Source organism: Harpia harpyja, chromosome 5, assembly GCF_026419915.1.
Source record: "Harpia harpyja isolate bHarHar1 chromosome 5, bHarHar1 primary haplotype, whole genome shotgun sequence".
Classification (NCBI taxonomy): domain Eukaryota; kingdom Metazoa; phylum Chordata; class Aves; order Accipitriformes; family Accipitridae; genus Harpia; species Harpia harpyja.
In genome coordinates, this window is record NC_068944.1 from 79,715,795 (window position 1) to 79,735,163 (window position 19,369).

The 19,369-nt window shown below is 43.4% G+C and overlaps 1 protein-coding gene across 1 annotated transcript in view; it reads left to right on the top strand.

Moving 5' to 3' along the window:
* Positions 1–2,868: 2,868 nt before the first annotated feature.
* The window catches only part of FAM83H (family with sequence similarity 83 member H), a 32,624-nt gene continuing 16,123 nt past the window's right edge, over positions 2,869–19,369 (top strand). The window contains exon 1 of the mRNA XM_052788038.1: positions 2,869–3,171. The gene's annotated coding sequence lies outside the window, so the exon portion shown is untranslated. The remainder of the gene's footprint in view (positions 3,172–19,369) is intronic.

A 19,369-nucleotide genomic window follows, 5' to 3' on the forward strand; every position in this document is an offset into this window, starting at 1 on the left:
AAAGGACCTTGAAATTTCTTTAAGACAAGGGTGCTAAAACTGCTTTTTCAGCATTGGCAGCAGAGAACTGGGTAACTCAGGAAGTATATCCTAGGCTGTGCTGTCTGTGAGTCTGACATACATCCTTCTTAAAAGATGCTGCATTAAAACTGTAGTGCCAGTTATGACTGAACTGCTGATAACTTCAGTCAGGGAAGGAATCATCTGCATGTCTGTAACAGACCTTTCACTTACAATGTCAGTTTTCTTTGTACTTAGGGAAAATGGTCAGATGACATGGCTCAAAGACAAGCAGCATGCAAGTGATGCACACAGCCCTACCTGTCTTTTGCCACAGCCTGCCTACATTATCAAGACAGCACAGAAGGTTCAGATCAGCTCATGGATGAAAACCAGTTAGTCAAAGCAGAACCTGAGCAAGAAAGTGGTTATAATGTTAGGTAAATGAAAAGTATTTTGGAAAGCTTTCTATCACATGTACACTTCCTTGGCTGAAGGTACATACAATTGGAGCAGTCAGTGTGTAGTTTAGATGCATTATCAGACTCTCAGACATATGCAGCTTTAAAGAAAACTCCCATTAAATATTAGAAAGAAAAAATCACTGTGAGGGTGTCAAGCACAGGAACAGGAGCCCACAGGGGCTGTGGGATCTGTTCTTGGATACACTCAAAAAACAAACAAGCAAGGCATTGAATAACTTAATCTAATGAGATCTGCAGGGAGTAGGGCTGTTGGATCAGATGACTCCCAAGAGATGCTTCCAACCAAAATTATTCTGACTTTATTCTATTATTTCTTTCTTAATGAATAACACTTTCTCCTAGAGGATTCAGTCCTATCCCACTGGATGATGAGTTGGATTAACCAATCAGACCTTAACTTTACAGAATACTGCAGAATATTTCCTCAGCAGCGTGTTAACCACAAGAAGATTAAACGACCAAGTACTACTTGCACTGGCTTCTCTTTGGATAAACACCCAAATTCTAAGTTGTGTGCACACAGAATATACAAAGCTCATCTGATGTTCTGATAAAGACTGCCATAATCATCCCAATGGCACAACAGAACTTTGTCTATCAGAGTGCAAATTTGCTTATGCTTACTTGTATTTCAAAACACATTTCTTTGATCTTGTCTTTTCTAACACAGATAGCAACCTGCACATTAAAAACAAGAACAGAATATAAAAGCCCTATCAAAGCAAAATATTCCAGGACATAGAGAATTATACCCAAGAGGAGAGGAAGAGAATAGAACAAGGCAGAGAAAAGACATTAGTCACACAATAATGTGCTACTGGAGAGCAGGTACTTGACGCTGAAATCACTGAAAAAAGAATTACGGAATTAAGATTGTCTTATGTGTATAGATGGCCATCCAACCTGCATTCCTTACATCCTTAACTGCCGGAGACCCTAAAAGGTGTGATTCTTGAAACCTTGAACTACTTACAGCAAGTGTAGCGTTTTAAATGTAATATTTCTGCTCCAGTTCCTTTCCTCCAAAATAGGGATAATCACACCATCACAGCCCAATTGAGTACTGAGAAGTTAATTGATGTTTGTGGAGCATTCCAGTAGGATACTGGTGAACTGCATGGCAACACCTACGTGGAAGTTAGTAACTCCATTCAATGCGGTGTTTAAGTGGCATGTGGTGAATAACGCCCAGGGCAACACAGTGAAGGATGATTAAAAGCAGTATTGACTGGTTACCTCCTCAGTTGGTACTCTCCATCCTTCACACTGAGTGAAGTTCCTACAGAAAAAATAGCCTACAAATACGTAATTGAAGTCTGTATCACCATGCTTATTTCCGAATTCTGAGGACACCCCCTCTCACCTTGGCACCTTAATATTAAATTACTTCTTTATAATGCATACACCAAACGGCCACACAGGTACAGGGCCTTAGGGAGCGCAGAGGACGGGACGTGTGGGCACGCACTCCCTGCGCCGTACGTGCGATTCCACCACGCATTAGCGCCGCCGGGCGCGTGTCCGGCCTTGCTGCGGCGCTTATCCCTCGGCCGCCGAACGCGCGGACTCCTTCCCTCACGCCCTCCCGCCGGAGGCCGCCGTCGGGCGAGCTCTGCCGCCGCGGAAGGAGGCCGGCCGGCCGCCCGCCCGCGGCCGGCCGAGCGGCACCGCTCCCCTCCCCGCCTCCATCACACGGCGCCCGTGTCGTCCCGGCCCCTGCCCCCACCCGCCGCGGTGCCCGGGCCCGCCAGAACCGGGCTGCCAGGCCTGAGTCACCGCCGCCTCCCGCCGAGCCGCCTCCCGCCGCGCCCTCCTAGCCGCCCGGGCACCGCCCGGCACACAACAGCCGCGGCGGTTGCCAGGCTGAATAAGATAGAACATGAAAGGCGAAATAACAGGAGCTGCCACGCCCGGGGCTGCGGGGAATCTCGCTTAACCCTTCTCCGCCTGCGCCCGCAGTGGGCCCGGCTGCAGGGGAGGCTGCGCTGCCAGCCAGGCTGCCCCTCCATCAGCGAGGCCGGGGCGCGAGTGGCAGTTATGGGGGGGGAAGCAGGGAGGCCACGGGTACGGCCTCAGATGCCCTTTGCACGGCACCCCCAGGGAGCTGGGGTGGGGGCACAGGTAGCCTTTGCAGGCTTGCCAGCACACTGCTGTGGAAGAGGGAGGCACAGGGCCCTGCACCCTGATCGCTCCTGCTGCAATGGTGCCCTTGCCCAGGAGCTACTACTGCAGCACGCCGCTGCCTCCCCGAAATGGACCCCGGAGCGTGAGAAGTCCCTGATGAGCCCAAACCCTCCTTCCCTGGGCAGCTGATGGACTGAGGTGTGCTGGGCCGAGTCTTTGGGACCGGTGGCCTGGGTCCATGCCCGGCTGCCAGCACCGAGTCTGCTCCCAGGCCTGCTCCGCAGCCAGGCCCGAGCTGGTCTGACAAGCTCAGGGCAGACGGGAAGGGAGAGGCCGCCTGCGGCTCAGGAATGTGCAGCCCTTATCTCTGGCTCCCCTGCAATCCTTGGGAGGGAATAACTCTCCGGAGTTTGCCTTTCTCTCGCTCTTACTCACCCTCTGCCCTGGGTGGAGCTTGATTCTCTCTGGCTCAGAGGTGCCCGTGAATCAGGCTGCAGGCACGTCCAGGGGAGCGGAGAGCCGGAGAGCACGACCCACCACCTGCCCTGGCTCACCTGGGAAGGTAGGAGAAGTGCTGGCACCTCCTGGGGTACCTGAATGGCTGCGTGAGTTGGCGGGCAAAGGGCTGGGGAGGTCCTGTCCTGCTCCTCTGCGCAGGGCTGGGCGCTCGGGATCTGGGGCAGGGACTTCTGCAGGCAGTCTGGGGGCAGGAGGTGGCCGCTTCAACGCAGAAAGGCTCCAGCAGCAGGAGCTCCCAGCCACGCCTTGACTGCCCCCGTGGGAGAAAGGAGGGTCCCAGGAGGAGAGGGGAGAGGCAAGGGGGGAGGGAGAACGTCCCAGCACAGACAGACAGCAGGCTTTGGGGCTGGTGAGGGAAGAGACCTGTCAGTCTTAAGGTAGCCTGGTCAAAACTGCTTAGTGAACACTTAACCGAACTTGTCCCCCGTCTCCTGTGAGAAAGCCCCAAGGAGTGGATATTTCCGAACTTATCCCAGTCTTCGGGAAGAGATCTTGCAGCCTGGCCCAGCTTCCCACGATAGAGCCTGAGCTGGCCTTCTGCTTGGGTAGGAAACGCTGTAGGGATGTGTGGTCAAGAGATTGGGACAAAGAGGACTTCACTGGTGGTAGCGCTGGAAAGGCCAAGGTCTGCAGTAGGCTAAGAGCCAAGAAACAGCTCCTGAGGCCCACCGCGCCTTTACTTGCTTTGACCTCACTCCACACGCATGGGTGTGTAGCTGTCTGCCGACATGGCTTGCAAGCAGCGACACAGACATTCATGCACGTACATGCAAAAGCACAGACAGATGCGTGTGGACACATGCGTGCACAGGCACACGTGCATATACTCACTAAGTTTTTCCACAGATGTGAGCCTGTCTGACAGACCTCAGGTTTTGTGTGTGAGCAGAGAGGAAGGGGAAGGTCTTGTGTTCCCATCACTCTAAACTGACTAATGTCAATTATGGCTTTTGTCTGGCCTGAGGACCGAGGTTCTCTATCTTCTAAAACAGTTAGAGGGAGAGGAGGCACTTGGAAAGGGACAGAAGTGTCTATAGCATCCTTCTGCTGAAGACATCTAATTCATGAAAAGTTGCAATAAGCTCGTCTGTGATAGAGGCCAAACATACATGAGTAACAACTCTAGACAACAAACTAGCTCCAAAACAGAGCAGTGACAATTAAGCGGTGCAGAACACTGGTGGCCTGGGATCCCTTTGCACAGCCTACGATAGCATGTGTTTTCATTGGCTGAAGAGGCAAGCAGACAGAAAAAGCATAGCATGATAACATTCACCCTATTACAAGGCCACAGAAGGTCTGCATTTTGGGGAGAGAAAGTTTTTTGCATTTTGGCCTAACTCCCATTTGTCTGAGGGGCTTTAGAGTTGTATTTGAGGGACTAAGAGAGACCTGTATTTGCTGTCACCTGGCAGTGGAAATAGTAGTATTCTGAGGAAAAAAAAGTTATGCTCTTTGTGTGGTTGTAGGGAAAATTGCAGGTGAAAAGAAAAAGTGAAAGTGTCATGTACCAGAGTCTGGTATGATTGTGCCAGAGCAGTGTCATGCTTGAGGACAAGGACACCTGTGTTCTATACATCATTTTTCAGGCAGTCACAACTTTCCAAGCAACTGAAATTCACCTCCACTCCTTGCAGTATTGGACTTCCTTGTATTTTTCGGTTAAATGGAACACTTTTGGACCGCTTACCAGGCCCCGTTTGGCTGGATTTTTGTAACCCTAATGAGGAATAGGAATTTCATGACTGCATTTCTAAAATCAGGATGTGGGGGAAAGTAAAAGTCAAGGGCAGCATGTAGTTCTCCGCCAAATTATACCTTACGCTGTTGGACTTTTTCTTGAGGTTCTCTGTTTTAGACTTCCTCATACCTGCTACCTAGTAAATAAAAATCCAGGGAAAGGGATTGAGAGAGTAAGCTTGGCATGAGCATTGCTGTCGTAGACGTGGAGCTTAGGGAAATGGTTTAATGGTGGACTTGGCATTATTAGGTTAACAGTTGGATTCAGTGATCTTAATGGTCTTTTCCAACCTAAATGATTCTGTGAATCTTATCTCTTCAGGTAATCTGCTCTCTGTAAGAGGCCCCTTTTGCACACAGGATCACATTTCATTTTTCAGTAGCTGTAAACATCAGGTTTTGTCCTAGTGACTCTCTACAGGTTGGATTTACACATGCCACTCCATACCCTTTATTGCATAGGACAGTTAAGATGGACATGCTGACATGCTGTCTCAATAACCACTTCACAAGGAAAATTACGACATGTAATTTTTCTGCTACTTTTCCTTTCCTCTGGCCTGTAGGAAGATCCCCTGGACATTCTGAATGTCTGGCTAATTTTCTGATTGTCTGGCTAATTTTCTGATTGTCCGGCTAATTTTCTGATTGTCCAGCAAAGAATATTTTGTGGGATCCCTTGCACTGACTATTAAGCAGGGGCGAGTGGGAGTCCAGTAGGTGTTCTGAGGTGCTGACTGGGCTCCCAGTTCTACTCTGCCACATGCCTGTAGCATTCAGTCCATTTACTACTCACCTTAGACACAAAAAGAGTTTATTATGCCAGTTTGTAGGGTCTTCTGACAAATGTATGTAATATGGAAGATAAGGTTGTAATCTCTGGAAGCTCAGTGAATGAATTGATTAAATTAATTGAAGCAATTTCTCATCTGATGACCGTGACTTCAGATGAAGTGAAACTCCTAGACTACAGCAGGTAGACATACCATTTTTTTAAATGATGACTGAGATCCTTATAAGACCATCTAGAGTAAGGAACAGGATCACAATCACTCAGGGTGATCAGTAGAGGCTGGTCAGGTGACCAAAAGAAAAGGCCTGGGGGTTGTATACATGACATTGTAACAGGAATAACAAATTCCGTATTTTCATCTTCCAAACAGAAATATTAACAGTAACAACAGGCTTTGAGCTTACAGCCTAAAACTGAAAGAACATTGAGAATGAGAACACAGAGACTTCAGCAGAAAATACAGAAAGGAAATTCGAAAAAGGAAAAATAATTGCTGTGAGGACTTAGCAGACACAGTGGTGGCTGAGAAAGGGTTCTAATTCAGACTATGACCCAGATTTCACCATACTGTTCTGGGGAATGTATCTGATCCTTGCTTGGTGAGAAGAGCAGGTAATAGGAAGGTAACCAGCATCCTTTGCCATAGCTCTTGTAAAATTTCCATGGCAATGTGCTATGGCTAAACCAGGAAATTCTGGGGTACACTTGAAAACTAAAGGTGCTACAGGCACATCACTGTGAGCTTGGCAAGTGAGAGGCCTTAAACTGAGAGATCCTTTCTCAGCACAAGTCCAATCCGTAGTACAGAAAGCTAGCACATGTAGGAGTAGTTTCTGGAAAAGATGAGCATATCTGTCACTGTTAATATAGGTTATTCAGTCTGCTGCAGCAGGATTAGAAGGCACTAGCTGTCCCTCCATCACCCAATGCAGAATTAAAAAAACTCACACCTTAAACCATATGCCAGGAGACAGGTCCCTCCCCAAATCATTTACCTAGTACAACCTTTTCTTGAGAGCAAAGCAACATTTTCCATGTCTTATTGTCACAATGTCTGCTCAAGTAGTTTTACCTTAGGCATTACTGTCCTCTTCTAAAACTGACCCTTCCAGAATATTAGCAACCTGTCTTCATATAATCTTTTCTATTTTATCAGGCCAAATAATTTTTTAAAAAAATAATTGATTTCTAAACTCCAGGCATTCTAGATGTTTTGGAAGCCTGAAAATTTTTCAGAGCCCACCATAAGAGATGTAAGTGATGTCATCAAACACGGTGCATGGCGCAGCTGTGGCCCACACACTCCTGTCTGCTGGATCACTGTTTGGAAATTGCTGCTTTACATTTTTCTCATGGATGTACCATTTGCTGCTTCGTTGACTCTCAAAATCATTTTAACTTCTTGACCAGGGTTTGGGAGTCCTTCAAATGGTAATAGCACAGAGGGGTTTTGTGGCTGGCTGTGGAGTCCATCAGGCTAAAGTAAATTCTTCTGTCTGTGTTGCCCTTCTCTTCTTGCTGGTATCCAGGGCAATGAAAAGACAAGGTGTTTAAGCCCAGCAAATCGTGCCTATACTTGCACATAAGCATGGGGTCTCAGGCAGAGATCATATCTTACTAGCCCTTTCAAGCTGGAGTGATACAGCCTTGCTTCCTCTCAGGCAGTTCCCTCCGTTGGTGCATAAAGACCGACAAAGGCCTCAGCTTTTGGGAGTGTCTTGAAGCAGAGAAGCAGGTCCATCCAGGGAAGTGATCATCTGAGAGAGGCAGTCTGGGAACTTGCTGTGCAGGCAAAACACGTAACAACAAGCACTGGAGTCAGCATTGGGAAGGAAGATAGAGCCAGCCTGAGGTGCTGAGACATCAGCAGGGGCTGACATCAGGCAGCAGCAGATGAGAGAGAAAGGAAACATTGAGCCAGTTTCCTTTTGCTTACACTGGATAAATACAGTCCATCGCTCTTGATTCACACCTGGCACAAAGAATCAAGAAAAATGCAGGTTCTTTTTTTTTTTTTTTTTTTTAATCTGTAGGGCATCCACTCAGCATAGCTGAAACTAGAATTTCATGCTAGTCTTTTAGGAAAAAAAAAGTTAAAAGTCCATTGAAATGGAACACGATATGGACAGGCAGCAAATGATGCACAAACCAATAGGTCTATACTTTTTCCAGTGTCTGCTCTTAGTATTAATCCAGAGGTAAAAGGAGAATTTTTACATCTAGCTTCATCTGTCAGTTACTTTTGCCTGCTCTGCCTACATTAAACATTTCCTTATGGTTGAACGTTTTTCTGTGCAGAGATAGTTGTAGACTGTGATCACATCTCTGCTTACTCTTTCGAATATTAAGAGGGTCTGATAGCTTTTGCGGATCACAAAAACCGAATGCTTGTGATAAGTATCAAAGCTAGTAAAGTCACTCCCGATTACACCAATGTGAACAGAAGCAGGCCTCAGGCCAAGCCAAAAGGAAATTTCCATTGGAGACTCCCTCCTCCAAAAAAGCTCGTGATAATTGCACATGGATAGCTGCATGCTTCTTTCTCTCCTCCTGTTTCTCCCCTGCTAATGTTTTTTTGGCTGAGGAGGTGAGCGATTGCATTAGTACTCCCTGTGCAGAGGTGCGTTGGCACAGTAGCAACCAACCCAGTGTCTTTGGGAAAGCCCAGGCAGACGGGTGGAGGAGACCTTTGCTGCTGAGAGATTGAATTCTGCCTCTCATCAGCCTATTATATCAGCCTTCATCTCCCACTTGTTAAGTTTTCAACAAGCTCCTTCGTGCTCTCCTTTATCCACTGCCCCTAAGCATGGGAGGAGTTACTCATAAACAGCTACAAAGCCTACCTTCTTTTTCTCCTTCAGCTTCCTCCTGAAAAAACCCCAACAGCTATCCTATATTAGCATGCTAAAAAGTAAGTTCTAAAGAACTGGTGTACTGAGTACTTGCTTCTTTCTATAGCCTTCTGTGTACCTGTCTGTGTTTGTCATTGTCCCATCTACTATACTTAGAGGAAGGATTTATTGCGAAGGAACTAAAGTTTGTAGTTTCAGTTCACTCATTATCTAATACGGTAAGGTTCTGATTATGACTGGTGTTCTTGATACTTCTAAATTTATGAACATGATTTTATTAAATGATTGCTTAGGATAGCAGAGAACTGCATGAAATGCCAAATAATGATAACAGCCTTCTAGAATGCATGGAGAGAAGATACTGTGGATCAGTGCTTTTTTTCCTGACTTAATGAAATACCAATTCTGAGTGACTGCAAAATCAGAGGAACAGTAAATGCAAAGTACTGCAGGGCTTGTATGGAGAAGATGGGAGCCCATGTGGTGACTTGTCAAATGATAAATGAAAGCTGGTCTGGAATCCCTGTAAAAATAAATTCACAAATATTTCATCTTGGTCCATGTGCTCTTCATGGAGGACCACATGGGCCATGCACACGGTTCCTTAACAGACTTTATCTGTCTGATGCCAGTTACTGATGCCTGTCCTTTAGGCATTGTGATGGTTCTCCCATGCTTCTCCTTACGTTAAGAAACTCCATCAAAAGTTGTTTTTCAGATGTCCTTATAGAAGCTTATATACAGTGTCCTTATATACCGTGTCTACAGACCACTTAATTCCACAACTGATTATATGTACAATGCTAAATTTGCACATCTGCCAGTTGTTCCTTTGTACCTCTCGGCTCATTTTTCTCTTTCATCTGTTTATCATGTCTAATGGGGCCTAGATTATGAGACCATCTTAAGCAAGACCCAATTTAATAATTGCTGGTACTTCATCTAGTACAATGGGATTCTGACTCTTCATCAGAATCTTTTACTGTAACTGTGTATTCAACCAAACCATCAAGGCTGTTTGCCTGTAGCCTCTTGGGATTCAGGAAAATCAATTGGTTGTCACTGGGGCAGGTCAGCAACAACAGGACTAAAAGAAAAAAACACAAAGCATAGTAATTCTATCCTATAAATGAGCAGGATGCTCATTGCTCCTTAGTGGTCAAAAAGCAAATGACATATTAGGAAAGGAATGGAATGTAAACACAATATATTTCACTTCCATCTTGCAGTTCCAGTCCCACCATCTCAAAAAAGAATACAGTAGAGTGAAACAAATTCAGAGAAGAAACTAGACTGGAGGATCATCAGAGGCACAGAACAGTTTCCATGTAAGAAACAGTTGAGTAAGTTAGGGTTCTCCATCTGGAAAGGTGATGAGTGACAGGAGAGTTGACAGATGTATAAAATCAGAGTGGCATGACACAGGTCAATAGATGTTGATTTTCCTATCTAAAGCAAAAAACCAAAGTACAAGCAGCAGATTCAAAAGAGAAGGAGACTGTTCTTGACTGTATTGCTGAGCTATAGGACTCCTTGCCTCTGGCTGTTATAGATGCTGAAATTTTATATGGGTTTAGGGAACCTCTGTGTGAGTTTATGATAGCAAAATCCTTTGAAGCTATCTACAGTCATTAAAGCATATCTGGGTCAGGAGGTTCTTGAGCCTCAAGTAGCTAAAACTGACTTAGAGGAGCTGGTGAAGCATCATAAATGCTTGGCCTGTCCCTATATGTTTTCCACATCATCTGTTCTTAGTCCCTGTTGGAGATGGGTTTCTAGGCTTGATGGACCTTTCATCCGATCCAGTACAGCTGATTTTATGTTCTGTTCTCCCAGGAACATACAGTAAAGTGAGGGTTCAGACATAGTGAGAATGAAGCCTGGAGAGACTTAGAATTTGTGCACTCTTTATTTAGAGAAACCAGAAAGAAAATACAGAAATTGACACGAGTAAATGGCAGGTGAAATGCAAAGATGTTCAGAGGGGCTTTTACATTACAAACATTTAGTATAGAAGATGACAATACACAGGAGTATAAAGTATAGTATACTGCATGGAATGGGATTGGGAAAAACTATATTCTTTCTGGAGGATTATAATCTAAATCATCAGGATTTATGTGAGGAAAAGACATGTCAGTAATTTACACAGAGAAAATTGATGGAAATACGTTATTTTGAATGCAGTTTCAGATTAAGGATGTGGGTGCACACAAAAACGCTGTACGCACAGGTGTGTCATCACAGAGTAACGATTACATAGCAGCTGTCTGCATGCATGTACCTTTACTTTATAATACCCTGCGGTAAATGCAAGGTATTACAGTTCACTTTTGTTGAAGAAGTAATCGTCTTTCATTCATGACAAGGAACGTGTATGGTGGGTACTGTGGATCATTATGTTTGTGCAAACTTAGTTTACTTCGCAGTAATTTGATCACAAATCCATACCCTAATGGCCAGTTGTTAGCTGGATAAATATGCTAAAATCGTTTCAGGGAGTAAAAAAGTGCATTACTTTCAAAAGACCATTAATAAGATCTCTCACAAAGTTTACTGAAAGTAAGTGGTAATAAACACTAAAATTATTAAATCCAGAGATAATTGCAGGGAACTTTGGAAAAAAACTAACCAAGTGAGCTGAAAGGCCAAGATAATGCAAATGAAACCATGTGCTGCCAGTGCAAGGTAATTTATACGAAGGAAAAACCCTGATCTAATTGTGTGGCCTCTGGGATTCAAGGAAATACACAGTTTTGGTTGGTGAAGGTGTAAGTATACTTATTTTAATAAGCTTCGACTTCTCCAAATCATCTAAATAAATGCTTTCTGAAATGTGATTAAAATCCTACATTATGCTAAATTACCAGGTCTTGCATTAGGTAGTTAATGAAATAGTAATTTATTAATATCAATCATTGAAGAGAAGTTATTAATAATGTTCATTTTTATCAGACTTACCAGTAATTGAGTCTTTCTCCAGTGCTGCTCAGTAAAGTTCAAGGGTAACACAAAGTTTGAGGAAACAGTGAATATGTTTATAAATCTCATATTTACTGAATAACAGTAAAAATCACAATGCTGCTATCTGACTGAATGTATTTTAATACTGTCAGATATAAAATGATATACAGAAATCCAGAATGAAGGTTGCAATTATAGAATTGAAGATTCAGTGATGTGAGAATGAATTAAATTACCAGAAAAAGTTCAGAGAATTCTTAAGGAAAAGCCACAAACATTGTCCAGGGACAGGAGACAAACCCTACCAACAGGAGGTCTGTTCAGTCTATCATGGAGAAAGCTGAGAAGTGATTTACACTGCATTTGAACAGACAAAAAGAGCTGGTATTAGGTAATTTGTCAATCGTGTGAATAGAGGCATTATAATACAGTTAAAATGTGAAGTTAAAGATTACTTTGTGAAATAAGATGTATTTTCACTGCAATGAAAGGAAATGAACACTGAAGTCACTTGCTAAGAAAAAGGTTGATTCACAGCTATTTGTTTTTTTTTTTTTTAAATGATCTTTCTAATATATATATTAAAATATAGTTACTGGGAGGAATGTTGTCACCTGTGTGTACAAATGATTAGGGTGTTCAGGCTGAAAGATTGTTTGGCTCTTTTTTGCCCTTTATACCTGCACTTTTCTACTCTACTCAGCTGTGCTTTTCTCTACTATCAGTCAGGCTTTTTGTAGAGTAGGACTGTGTGCTGCATGCTAATCATGGCTACTGCTCTTCCATCTATACATTAAAATAGCAATATGCAAGCCAGCTACTCATTGACTTGCAATATTCATAGAATCATAGCATCATAGAACAGGTTGGGTTGGAAGGGACCTTAAAGATCACCTAGTTCCAACCCCCCTTGCCATGGGCAGGGACACCTTCTGCTAGACCAGGTTGCTCAAAGCCCCATTCAGCCTGGCCCTGAACACTTCCAGGGATGGGGCATCCATCAGCCTCTCTGGGCAACCTGGTCCAGTACCTCACCACCCTCACAGTGAAGAACTTCTTCCTTACATCTAATCTAAATCTGCCCTCTTTCAGTTTAAAGCCATTACCCCTTGTCCCATCACTACATGCCCTTGTAAAAAGGTAATCCTAAGCTAATGGTTTGCAGTATTACATCAGATGATATAATAGTCCCCCTTCATGTACTCCTAATCTTTTAAAAAGCAGTTGTGATATACACTAGACAACAGACAGTTCAAAATTAAAATAGGCACTTTAAATTATTAAGAAGTTTTGTTTCAAAAAAAATCATCATTGGATAGATTTGTTTTTAACAGACTTGCACAAAGTTCAGTGTTACATTTTATCTCTAATATTTTGATCAATGAAGTATAAAAACAATTGTGATAAAGCTTTTAGGTACTTGGTTATTGGGAAAGTAAGTAAAGATAGAAGATAGGGCAGGTGTACAGAGGAACTTAAATCACTTCATAAGCTGATGCATCACAATTAGTTATTACACGTACTAACTAAGAATCCATTTCTTCTTTATAAAAAGGAGACTGTATCCCAACAACCACTGCAAAAACTAATGGGTATCAGAGTAGCCAATGAGCTGCAGTGCAATGCCATGGCAACATCCACGGATGTACAAGCAGGAATAGGGAGGCAGTTTTGTCTCAAATACAGCATTGGTAAGAGAACCATTGGAATATTGTGTTCAGCTGTGATCCTGCATTTTAAAATGGACCTGCAACAGAGTACAGAAGAACTATTAGTACAATTTGATGGGTCACAAAATGTTGTACAGTAATGGTAGGATTCATCAGCATTGATGAGGGTGTCTACTTTAGTGTGAGACGATTACTCACTTCACTGTATTGACTAGATTTTGGTGGTTGGCAATAGTAGTATGGACATCAGACATTCATGGAGATGTTCTGCAATGAAGATGCCTGAAGTTGAGTGAGACTGATCTGTCGTACTGTAGAAGTTAGGTTTGAAAGTACAACTGAGAGGATAAAGGTAATCTTGGAGTTAAAAAAATTGAAGACTGAGCACTGAAGCTTTGGAAGATTGATTTGTTAATGTCTCTGGGAGAAAGATTAAGAGAAGACTTGGCCAAATGTAAGCATCTATATTAGAAGATGAATCTCAACCCATGCTCTGATTTTATTCACTTATTCTCCATCAAGTATAAAGGGGAACACAAGGCAATTAGCTTGCATGTAGGCATGTTATACACCTGCGTTTATTTAATGAATCTGACCCTTGAGGAGCAATCCTGGTTCCTAGACTTTGGTGTTTAGTTTCATTTTGGGTGCCTTAGGGTATCTAAAACACAGCAGATGTGGCACAAGCCCTATGAGAGACTCACACCCTTCTTGACCAGCAGCTGGAGGCCAGGCAAGATGCCTTAGGGCATCTGAAGTGACATTAAACACCTGTGTGTAGACACCTGAATTGCTCCCCTGGTTATAGTTTGTTTGCACTTTATTTATATTTAATTTACCCAAGGCTTAAGGGCTAGGTGCTGGGAAGAAGTTAGAATTTTTCCCCTTGCTACCTAATTTGGCTTCTGGAATTTTTCTTTCATCTTCCTTTAAGACAACAGGGACTGAACAGCAGGAAAGTATTGGCACATGCCAGTATGCTTAGTGGTCTCAAAGAACTTCTCAGGTCCCGTATTGGTGTGTTCTGCTCATAAAATCAAGTTTAAAACAATTGCTGGTATTTTTTCCCAGGTCATATTGGCAGGATGTAATAGGAGTCCTCTGCTTTCTTGTACAGTATAGGGGCAGTACTCTTCCTGGGATGCTTTTCCTGATAAAGTTGCAGCTGCTGAAGGCATGAGAGACATCGGTGGTGTGCTTGAGCTTTCCTGTTCTCTTCTGGTAGTACATTGTAGGTTTTATGGTTCTGGAGCTTTTGTACTAAGGGTCTTTAGGGTCTTACTTTTTCCAGTACTTGTCATGTAAATGGAAGGAGGGATGTTCAGTAGTTCCTTTTGGACTGATCATATGTCACATAGCTTGTTCACAATTGCAGATGCTGGATTTATGTGATCTCTTCTCCTCCTGTAACCATATACAGTTCAGTTCCTGAACTATAACTGGACTACAGAATATCTTACTACCCTTTATAAAGACCCTCAAGGGCAATGTGGGGGTGCCACACATTAGTCTTTTTAGCATCTTCACTTTTCACTGAATTCCCTATAGCTTGTGTCATAAAAATTTGTAAACTGTGACTAGCAATTAAAATAAAATGAAATTCCTAATTAAATAAAATAAACAAGCATATAAATAAGTGAAATTCTCTATTAAACAGTAGTTACAGGCTTCCATATACATTTGGTATATTTCCAGTTGTGGCTTAGTTTCTTTGACAGTTGTAATGGTTCAGATTTTCAAAAATATGACATCTGTCTTTTTCTGGGGTGAATGAAGCTGCAGAAAATAGATTTGCAGGTGAAGTTCAAGCAAAGAGGCAACTTCTTGGAGTCCCTCTTTTGTTTTAGATGCCACCATAATCTAGGAAAATACAGCCATCACTCAAGAATACTAGTAAATAATGTGTGCCCTAATCTTCTGTCACTCTGGACTGAAGAAATCTGACAAGGTGTTCAGTGAATTCCTGCTAAAGGAACCAAAGCATAAAAGCGAAGAAGTGCTGTCTAACTTTAATGAGAGCCTTTGACAATCGGTTCAAAGGAAGTAAGGGCCCACGTGGGCTATGCATGTCACAGAGCTCTCACGCAAATTTTGCTGCTTCTGCCAAATAATTCCTTCATTTTGCTTTTCCAGGCCTCCTACATGACAACAGCCAAAGGTTTAAGAGAGAATGAGAAAGTACTTATACTCAGCTGCCCTTCCTGGCATTATACATCCTGAATGCCCTACAAAATAAACAGAATATGTAGTTCTAGAGTCAAACAATAACAAGGCAACACTGCATACTTAATAATATATCTCATCTTCTCTAAGGCATGTGAAGTGGTACTCCACAAAATCCAGCATTGCACTGTGGTAACTGACACATTTTGAATGGATCAAAACTAGTTAACATAGATGTAAAGAGGCAGTAGTTTAAAAAAAGAATTATATCTTAGAAACCTCACTATGGCAAACAAATATTGGCCATAAATGGTATGTTATCATTTTCAGCTAATTTGTAGGGGAATTACTTATCAAATGATGGATTATTTGACCTAGAACTAGAGACACAGCCTTGCAGTTGGCAGCTTAACAACATCAAATTTGAGCCAGCATCTCAGAGTTCTGCCAGTTGCAGATAGCTATTCCCAGGAGTTGCAACTTAGCAAAAAACCCATAAAAAATACCTTACCTAAATGCAGAATCTAGATGAATTCCGCAAGATGGACAGTAGCAGGAGTGTACTTGCAAAGACTGCAAGCAAGTGCATGGAATCCAAAAGCTCACGTGACTCTGCTTCCTCATAGTGAATTAGCATTCTTAGCAGAGCTTCTGCCTAGGAGCTACCTAGATCACTTTTGTAAAGTTTCATTTATTCATTGACCTGAGATCAGCTCACGCTTACCATAGTGATGAAAGATAATAACCTTTGAGGTTCCAGTTAACTTTTCCCCTTCTGCTTAAATTGACAGGGAAGTAGTTTGAAAGACTACTGAAAGAGTATCAATCATTTTGTGCATCTCTTGTCATGCAAAGCATAGAATATATTCATTGTAGATAGAGAGCAGCACATGAGAAGCTAGAAGGAGATTATTGGGATGATGCCAATGCTAAGTGTTCCTGAGAGACTTCTTCACAGAAATTGCCCATACTTTTTAAGGCTTAGAAATGGTGTAACACAAATGCACCGTATCAATTATATATATTTATATATATATATATAAACCAGCATTCTTCATGCAAACAGAATTCATCAACCTAGTATAGTTCTTGTTGCAGATCAGGGAATTAAAGCATGCCAACCAATTAACAGAATCATAGAATCATAGAATGGTTTGGGTTGGAAGGGACCTTTAAAGACCACCTAGTCCAACCCCCTGGCCTTGTGCACGGACACGTTCCACTAGATCAGGTTGCTCAATGCCCCATCCAGCCTGACCTTGAACATTTCCAATGATGGGGCATCCACAGCTTCTCTAGGCAACCTGGTCCAGTGTATCACCACCTTCATTATAAAGAATTTCTTCCTTACATCCAATCTAAACCTGCCTTCTTTCGGTTTAAAACTGTTGCCCCTTGTCCTGTCACTACAGGCCTTGGTAAAAAGTGTTTCTCCATCTTTCTTATAAGCCCCCTTTAAGCAGAGTGAATAGAATAGAATAGTTCAGTTGGAAGGGACCTACAATGATCATCTAGTCCAACTGCCTGCGCAATTCAGGGCTGACCAAAAGTTGAAGCATATTATTAAGGGCATTATCCAAATGCCTCTTAAACACTGACAGGCATGGGGCATCGACCACCTCTCTAGGTGTTCCGGTGTTTGACCATGCTGTCTGTAGAGAAATGTTTCCTAATGTCAAGTCTGAACCTCCCCTGATGCAGCTTTGAGCCATTCCCAGTCGTCCTGGCCCTGGATACCAGGCAGAAGAGATCAGCACCTCCCTCTCCACTTCCCTTGCTCAGGAAGCTGCAGAGAGCAATGAGGTTGCCCTCCCTCAGCCCCCTTTGCTCCAAACTAGACAAACGCAGAGTTCTTAGCCGCTTTTCATAGGACATGCCTTCCAGCCCTGTCACCAGCTTTCTTGCCCTCCTCTGGATGCATTCAAGTACCTTCACATCTTTCTTAAATGGTGGGGCCCAGAACTGCACACAGTACTCAAGGTGAGGCCGCACCAACGCTAAATACAGGAGGATAATCACCACTATTGGCCACCTGGTTATACTGTGTTTGATGCACCCCAGGATGCAGTTTGATCTTTTGGTGCCGGCGCACACTGCTGGCTCCTGTTGAGCCTGCTGCCGACCCGCACCCCCAGATCCCTTTCTGCAGGGCTGTTCTCCAGCCACTCCTCTCCCAGTTTATACTTGTGTCCAGAGTTACTCTGTGCCAGGTAGAGAACCTGGCATTTGTTCTTGTTAAATGTCATGCCATTGATGATTGCCCAATGTTCCAATCTTATTTAGATTGCTCTGCAAGGCCTCATGTCCCTCGAGAGAGTCAACAGCACTTCCCAGTTTAGTATCATCAGCAAACTTGCTAATGGTGCATTCAAGTCCTGCATCCAGATCTTTGATAAATACATTGAACAGGACAGGCCCTAGAATTGCACCCTGAGGAACACTGCTGGTGACTGGTCAAAAGCCAGATGTAGCCCCATTCACTACAACTTTCTGAGCCCTGCTGTGCAGCCAGTTCTTCACCCGGCACACCATGTATCTGCTCATCCCACAGTTGGACAACTTGTCCAGAAGGATGCTGTGAGGGACAGTATCAAAAGCCTTGCTAAAATTCAGAAAAAATATATCCACTGCCTTCCCTTCATCCCCTAGGTGGGTGACATTGTCGTAGAAGGATTTCAAATTAGTTAAAGTATTAGTTAAGTATTGAAAGGTCTCCTTGAGCCTCTTCTTCTCCAGGCTGAACAACCCCAACTCTCAGCCTTTCCTCACAGGAGAAGGGTTCCAGCCCTTGGACCATTTTCATGTCCCTCCTCTGGACCTGCTGCAGCAGGTCCTTGTCTTTCCTGTGCTGAGGACCCCAGAGCTGGATGCAGTGCTCCAGGTGGGGTCTCACGAGAGCCGAGTAGAGGGGGAGAATCCCCTCCCTCAAAATGCTGGCCACACTTCTTTCGTTGCAGCCCAGGATTCGCTTGGCTTTCTGGGCTGCAAGTGCACATTGCCGGCTCATATTCAGTTTTTCATCCACCAGTATCCCCAAGTCCTTCTCCGCAGGGCTGCTCTAAATCCATTCATTCCCCAGCCTGTATCTGTGCTTGGGATTGCCCTGACCCAGGTGCAGGACCTTGCACTTGGCCTTGCTGAACTTCCTGAGGTTCACATGGGCCCACTCCTCAAGCCTTTCAAGGTCCCTCTGGATGGCATCCCTTCCCTCGAGCAGATCAACTGCATCGCTTAGCACACTTGCTGCTGGTGTGCTCAATCCCACTCTCCATGTCATTGATTAAGATATTAATTCTGCAGCATGAAGAAAACACGCAAAGCACATCACATTGCCTTACCTATTATCTAAAATTTTTTCTATATATAATGGTATAAATGGTAATAGCTACTAACTAGTAAGCACTCTAGATGAGTAGCTGTAAGGAAAACTGCCATATGGAATAAAACGGAACATGGTAGCATACCTCTCTGCTTCCATAAACAAACTCCTGCCCATATAGTATCCTTTTGGTCTAGGAAGTCAGCTGCCTGTGTGTTTGAGGTAACATACCTTGAGTAGCTCAGGCTTTTTCTCCTTATGTGTAGAAACTTCAACCTCTTCAACTCTTGTTTGTATCCAGAGTCTATGGTAATCTTTCCTTACAGATGTAGACACAAGCAGTCACTCTTGAAACTGTTTTTATTCCGCAGACTCTAAATCTGTATCAGTAGACCCTCGGCTTCCCATTTTGCACACACATAAGGTGCAGATGCTTGTTCCACTTTGCCATACCAGCAGATACATCACAAGTGCAAACAGGACCATATCTTTTTGAATGCATTCCAGATAATTCCCAAGAACTCTCAAGTGCTTTCACTCTCTGGAATCCTATTCAGTAAGTTAGTTTTCTCTTAAGAGTTGCTGAATATTTAAGATATTCTTTAAATTAAAGTCCCGCTTAGTTATCATGTAAGCTGTTTCAAACCAGAATTGATCTAATTCTATCAAGGATCCTATGAAGAGATATACTCCAGTGCATACACAGCAAGTGCAGTGTGTGTGTGTGGTTGAAATTGCTG